This window comes from Eublepharis macularius, chromosome 4 (assembly GCF_028583425.1).
Source record: "Eublepharis macularius isolate TG4126 chromosome 4, MPM_Emac_v1.0, whole genome shotgun sequence".
In the NCBI taxonomy this organism is placed as follows: Eukaryota; Metazoa; Chordata; class Lepidosauria; order Squamata; family Eublepharidae; genus Eublepharis; species Eublepharis macularius.
The window spans coordinates 182,974,752-182,982,527 of NC_072793.1; positions in this window are offsets into that span (position 1 = coordinate 182,974,752).

Sequence of the window (7,776 nt, forward strand, 5' to 3'; positions counted from 1 at the left end):
GCTCAGTCACTTCCTGAATGAATGAAACTATTTCCATGGCATCTGTAAGATGTTTTTCAGAATGTATAAGCTTCCGCCATCTTTGTCTGTGTTCCTCCCCCTCCCTTTCAGCTCAGGTCCATTTAACAGTGTTGCATATCTATGATTTTAATCACAGATATTTACTAGCAACCAAGCCCGATTTTAAAACAACAGGCTCTAGAAAGTGGAGCGTCTTGTGGAGGGATGCTGGGCTTCCCACCACAGTGCGCCCTCTGGAGGGACGGGCTGTCTCGCCTAGGCTTCCCGCTGTAGTGCATCCTCTGGAAGGACTGGCTGCCTTCCCAGTCCTCCGGCAGAACAGGCCACCTTCCCTGGGCTTCGAGCCGCGGTGCGCACTCCAGAGGGAGGGGCCACCATGCGTATACTTCTGCGGTGGAGTGCCCTCTGGAGGGACGGGCTGCCACACCTGTGCTTCCTCTGTGGTGTGTGCCATCTGGAGGAACAGGCCACCATGCCTGTACGTCTGCCATGGCATGCTCTCCGGAGGGATGGGCCACCGCGCCTGGGTTCAATGCTGCAGCACGCCCTACAAAGGGATGGGCCGCCTACCCTGTCCTTCCATCGTGGCACATTGTCTGGATCGATGAGCCACCATGCCTGTCCTTCCCTCCGTGGCGCCTGTTCGAAAGGGACGGGTCACCCTGCCTGGCCTTCCCGCTATGGCGCGCCCTCCAGAGGGATAGGCCACCATGTCTCTACTTACTGGCTCAGTGCACCCTCCAGAAAGACAGGCCGCCTCCCTTGGTCTTCCAGCCATGGCAGCACCCTCTGGAGGTGCACCAGGATAAAAGGTGTTGCCAATATGGCTTGCCTTTTATATAATAGGACTAGCAACAAAGCCCGTTGTGGGGAAAAATACAACGGGCTCTAGAAAGGGGAGGATGTGCAGGCAAGCATTGTTGCCTGCTCTGCACCTGATTCCTGACAGGTGAGGGGGCATTGCCAACTGCTCCATGCCTGATCTCAGCTGGGTGAATGGGGAGCATTTCTGCCTGCTCCACACCTGATCCTGGCTGGGTGGAGAGGGAGGGCATTGCCTTGTGCTCTACCTGATCCTGGGTGAAGGGAGGCAGACATGGACACCTGCTCCACTCCTGATTCCCATCAGGTGAAGGGGGCGGGCATTGCCAACTGCTTTGCACCCTTTTCCGGCCAAGTGAAGGGGGGTGAGCATTGCCGCCTACTCCATGCCTGATCGCGGCCGGGTGAAGGGGGGTGGACATTGCCACCTGCTCTGCTCCTGATCCCAGCTGGGTGAAGGGTGGCAGGTATTACCACCTGCTCCATACCTGATCACTGCCAGGTGAAGGCCGGGGGCAGTTGGGCATTGCTGCCTCCTCACCGCCCTGATCACTGCCAGGTGAAAGCGGGGGGGGGTGAGTAGGAGGGACAGGCCTCCTCGCCTGCACTTCCTGCCTCAATATGCTCTCTTGAGACACAGGCTTCCTCACCTGGGCTTCCCACCTTGAGGTGCACCAGAATAAGAGGTGAGTTGTTTGGAGTACAGCTTGCCTTTTATATAATCGGATGTACAAACCTAGTTTTATAACCTTCATAGAGTTCAGCAGTTGGTCAGAAAAAGTGTGTGTGTATTTGTTATGTGCCATCAAGTCACCTCCGGCCTATGGCGACACAATGAATGCAAGCCCTCCTAAATGACCCACCATCCTACCATTAACAGATTTGCCCAGATCCTGCAAACTGGAGGATGTGGCTTCTTTAATTGATTCAAGCCATCTCCTTTTAGGTTTTCCTCTTTTCCTACTGCCTTCCACTTTTCGTAGCGTTATTTCATAGCATTCCCATCTTCTCATGATGTGACTACATCCACACATAGAACTAGTGAATACCATAGTTTGGATTATCTTCATCTTGGTCTCCAGAGAGAGATCCTTATTTTTAAGGATCTCTTCTAGTTCCCTTACAGCTGCTCTTCCGAGTCTAAATCATCTGATTTCTTGGTTGCAGTCTCTCTTTGGATTGATGATTGAACCTAGGAATAGAAAATCTCTATCTAAAGAAGCGAGCTGTAACTCACAAAAGCTCATACCCTACCACAAATGTTCGTCTTATAGGTGCTACTGGACTCTTGCTCTTTTCTACTGCTACAGACAAACACAGCTACTCCTCTTGGAGTTACTCCATTTAGGATCACATTCAGAATCTCTGAATTTAAGTTCTTTTAAGCACATCAGGGCAGAAAATCTCTGCAGCTTGACTTTACGATGGACACCGCTTCTTTGGAGTTTGGGTTTTTGCTTCCCGTGGCACAAAGCGTTGTGCATTTTGGAGCCCAGTGGTGCTCTGCCGACTGCTGACAGCCTGCCTCTGTGAGCGTGTTGGAAAGGTCTAAAGCCAAAGCTGCGACTTGGAGCTGATGGGAAATGGCTGAACTCTGTCTCTGCTTTCTCCTTTGTGGCCAGCAACCAAGGATCCGGCTACTCTGCCAGGGGAAAATGTGCAGGGGGTGCCGGGTTAGAACAGGGTTAGAGACCAGCAACTGTCCTTAACTGGGATTTGCCAGTTAAGGCCAGGATTCTAGTGAGAATGGCCGGACTTTGGTTCAGTGTGGTTCATTGTAGCGAGCGATTGCGGGCTCTGGCCTAACCTAAAATATTCTGGCTTAGCTGATCAACAACACTTGCAAGTAGTCTCTGAGTTCTCCAATGACTGGACTTTGAAGGCCTGACTCAAGAGAGTCTCTATCTGTCCTCTCTGGATGTTCTCATGGCCGTAACACAAATTAGCACCTTGGCCCTTATTGGCTCCTAAGTACTGAGTGATGTGCTGAGTTCTAGAAAAGACGGCTTCTCGGGACACCAAGAACACCATCCTCTATTTTTAGCACCTCGGCATGCTTCTAGGGCAGACCAACCAGGCATGGAGAAGGCCTGCATTCTACCAGATGGGTAAGATGAACAACTAAAGGACGCCAACCAGAGATGCTTAAAGTTCTTAAGTTTTTAGATAGGCAGATCTTAGCAATAGTAAAGTTCCTTTGTTTTATGTCTTTTGCCTGTGTGTGAGTGCTTAATGCTTTTGCAAACACTCCTTAAACCAATAAAGTACAATTGTATTTAAGCCGAGTCTGGAATTCATGACTTGGGAATGGGTACATGCCAGAACGAACCTGGAGATTGGAAAGTTGAGGCCTTGGGAAGTTGAGGACTCAGGGCCAAGCTACACATGACGAATGACACTTGAACGGCAAGTGTATTTCTCCCTGTTCACTTGCCCTCCACTCAATCCACTTGCTGTTCAAGTGTCATTCGTCATGTGTAGCTTGGCCCTGAGTCAGGAGGCAGTTGGAGAAGCGGTAGCCTGGAATTCAGGAGAGTAAAAGCACGGACTCTCTCCCCCACCTTTATCAAAAAGTAAAAACAGAAAAAAAACCTTCCCCTCCCTTTATGAAAACAAAGTAAGCGACGTCTCTCCTGCACGTCTTATTCCCAAGTGAGAGAAATGACTCCAGCATTGGCAGAAGTGACGTGGGTATGATGGGTCAGGTTAGTTATAGGGAAAGTTTCCGCCTCTCAGGATAGGGCTGGTTAGGATTCTGACGCGAAGGAGCGGGGAGGGGGGGAGTGAGGCGCCTGGGAAAGAACAAGAGGATGAAGGTCATTTTTAGCTCTCAGGCTTCTCCTGGCCCCGAGGCTGTTCTCCTGTCTGCTCGAGAAGTGAACGCGGCCACCTGCGAGATCAGAGAAATAGCTACAAGTCTAGCTGTGAAAGACATGACACATACTCATACATCATCAGCACAGAATGCAACATACACTTAACATATTCTCAGAGGATCAGCATCAAATGTAAAACACCTTCATGGCAGATATGTTTGCATGCATATCTGACATGGACTCATTTTGGCCCAATTCGGGCCTGAAATGGCCAGGATAGGGCTGCTGCTGGGCAGAGTTCCCCCATGCAGCAACGGCCCATTCCAGGCCAATTTGGGCCCAATCCTAGCTGTTTCGGTCCAATTTGGACCCCAAATGGCCAGGATCAGGCTGTGCTGGGCGGGGGAGCACTCTCCCATGGCTCATCCTCCCTCCCTCCCTACTTTTCATGTCTTTCCTTCTTTTTCCTTTCCATCCCTTCCTTCCATGTCTTTCTTTCCCATTCTCCCTCCCTCTTTCTTTCCTTTTTTCCTTTCCTTCTTTCTTTCCCTTCCTTCTTTCCAAGTCTTTCCTTCTTTTTCCTTTCCCTTTCAATTTTTTCTTTTCCTTCTTTCCTTCTTTCCATGTCTTTCTTTCTTCCTCTTTCTTTCTCTTTCCTTCTTTCCATGTCTTTCCTTCCTTCCTTCCTTCCTTCCTCTTTCCATTTTTCCATGTCTTTCTTTCTCCCAGGGGTCAGCTGCACCATGCGTGATGACATCACTTCCTGGAAGTGACATCATCACGTGGTCCCAGGAGCATGCGCTCACGTTGTGCATGCACATGTAGTGACAGGGGTCCCACCTCCTGCCAGGGGTTGACCCAGGTAAGAGTTCCCCCACCTCTTTCCCCAGAAAAAAAGCCCTGTTTGAAGTAATTTGGAACATACCAAATATTTCATTTGTTTGTTCATTTGTTCCTTGGTTCGTTCATAATCCACCTTTCTCACTAGGAGTCCAGGCAGATGTTGGATTGCACAGTGCAAGTCAATATGATCAACAACTGGAACATCCCATAAGCCATGCCCTTAGGCCGTGCATTGGGATATGGAGCAGAAAGCAGTGCTGAACCCAGAAAAGCCGAAGACCAAATTTCAGTAGGCATAGCTAACCTCATTCCTGACACACCCAAGAACTCATCTCCCAAGCTCCATTGAAGAAAAATATGGGAGCCCAGCTTTCATTTACATCTAATTCACCCTAGGAGACTCTCTATGTAATTGAAAGGTCCACTACCTGACCAAAAACTGAGGGGTGGGGGGCAAAGATAGGAATCCCCAATGAACTTTAAAATTACAGAGGGGTCATAAAAGGAGGGGGCAGCAGGTATTGCCTCAGGGGCAGAGTTATGTAAAGCTCCACAGCACATGGGCCAGAGCGGGCTGGGAAAGGGGGGAGATGCTGTGAGGAGCTGAGAGAGCCCCTAGCCACTGCAGGGGGACTTCCCCCCCTTCCTCAGCACAGCTGGATTACACACACACACACACCCTTGTGTTGAGGAGAATTATTACCTTCTTTTTCTAACCTGGATATTGTGCAATTTTAAAAGCTCCTAGTAATTTAGCAGGCAAAGGAGTTTCTTCCCACAGAGACATGGGGTGGGGGAGCTTTGCCTAAGTCTCCGAGGTGTCATTTACAGAGCCATCAACACAAGTGCAGCAAGTCTTAAGAAAGAAAACAGAACTCCCATCCTGGCTGCTTTTTACCTGCTTCCCCTTCTGTTGTCTACGGGCAAAGCTTTCTCTTATCTCTGTGACCAGCAGCACTCTATGCCCGTCCCCTTTCCAGCTGCATCCCAGGGAAAGGAAAAGGCCCACCGTCCGCCCATGGAGCTGCCACTCCCTGCACCCAACCAGGCACTCCCTCTTGGCCCTCACCTAGGCTAGCATCCAGCATATTCCTGAAAAATGAAAAATTGGGAGGCTGCCCCAAGCCTCTATGAAACTCTCACAAAAGGTCAGAGAGAAAAGTGGTGTGTGCGCCGATCTCCAACTCTGGAGAGCTCAGAGGAGGAAGACCGTCCGCCTGTCCCTAAGCTATAGGGAGATTGTGGTGAGCGAGGAAGCACATGTCTTTTCTGCCAAGCAGCAGGAGAGGCTGCTGGCTGGAAGCAGGAGAAGGGAGCAGGAGGCACGGAGATGGATGCGCCGATTGCGCTCCCTGCTCCAAGGCCAGTGGCCCTGCTGGTGCGGGCTGAAGCCCCCCCCACACCCCAGCTTCCAGGGGTAACAAGGGGTATTGCCCTCCTAAAGCACTGTCCACCCAGCCCTTGGTGAATCCGGAGACAGCCAACAGTTCATAGAGCATGACTTGAACGTCCTCCGTGAGGACATCCAAACGGTCCTCCGAGGGTTGTTGAGTCGCTCCCAGATTAGAGATGTCTCCAAAACCCGTCTCAACTCGATTCCCCTGTAGAAGGTCTTGGGTAGGAATCCACTGTAGGCCGGGAGCCAGCGCTTCCCCTCTCACTCCACTCTTGAGCAGCCCCTGCTCCTCCTCATAGTACCTGGCACCTTCATCCCAACGGTATTCCAGAGCCATGCTGAGTGATGCCGGGGAAAATGCGTCAGTGGACGTTTGTAGCATCTCCCAGACTAAGAGCGGAACTACAAGTGACAAAAGGCACAGATTGGACACTAGTCAGCTTCCCTCAAGTTTTGATGGGAAATGTAGGCATCCTGGTCTTGCAGCTTGGCTCTCTGACTGCTGCCCAACGGACTTTTCAACTGTCACTCGTCCAACATTCCGCCAACCAGCCTACATTTCCCATCAAAACTTGAGGGAAGCTGACTAGTGTCCAACCTGTGCCTTTTGTCACTTGTGGTTCCACTCATAGTCTCCCCTGCTACTGCTGCCCTGAGTTTCTGGGATAGCAGACAGCAAGGGGTCAAAACTGCTACTGAGTCCAGTCCCAGCCAAGTAGTGTACAAACAAGAGTCCCTCTGCACCGTTCCTTGTCCTCTCTCGGCCATGGGGCCCATTGCCTGGGTGTAGGTAAAGACCTCAGGTAGGAGACCCCAGTCCTGGGGATCGCTCCCAGCTTGGCCCTTGGCCCAGGACCTATCTCCAGGTGGCGCTGGACAGTGAGTCCCGATGAATGGCATAGAAAGTCCCTCTGCCCCTCATCCCGGTTCTGGCGGCTCCATCGGGGTGTAGCCAGTAGCCATCACTCCAGGTAGGAGTATAGGAGGGTATGGTGATTCTCAATAATATGTCAGTCTATGGAGACAAGATACCCTTGAATCTTTCTCCCACCCCTTGCAGAAAGAAATCCAAGCTCTCTTGAGTCAAAGGTTGTTTTATTGAGAGAGTAGATGTTCAGAAAGTATATATTTCCATAGATTATCCAGAGGCTAAAGTAAGCCCTAGCTGTACACAGAACTCTTGTTGAGAACAACGTATTCAGTGCTTGCTGCAGTAGATCACAAGCCTTCCCAACATCACCCACCCTTGGTGTCTGCCCAGCTGGTACACTTGGTGGGAGAGATGGAAGGAGCTGTCCCAAGGCCACTGTGGTGAGCTACTTCAGATAAGGCTGTCTTGGGAACCAGGACACACACACACACACACACACACAATATGTAGCAAAATGGAAGGACTGTGGGTCACAGACCTGACACCCATCTATACCTTGTGGCTAATACCCAATGACGGACCTCTGCTTCATGTTTATCCAATCCCCTCTTGAAGCTGTCTATGCTTGAAGCTGCCACCACCACCCGAGGCAGTGAATTCCATGTGTTAATCAACCTTTGGGTGAAAAAGTATTTCTTTTCTCCATTCTAACCTGACTCCTCAGCAATTTCATTGAGTGCCCAAGAGTTCTTGTATTGTGAGAGAGGGAGAAAAATACTTCTTTCTCTACCTTCTCTATCCCATGCATAATCTTGTAAACCTCTGTTTGTCACCCCTCAGTCGTCGTTTCTCCAAGCTAAAGAGCCCCAAGCGCTTTAACCTTTCTTCATAGGGCAATGTTCCATCCCTTTTATTATTCTAGCTGCTCTTTTCTGCACTTTTCCCAGTGCTATAATATCTTTTTTGAGGTGTGGTGACCAGAATTGCACGCAGTATTCCAAATGAGG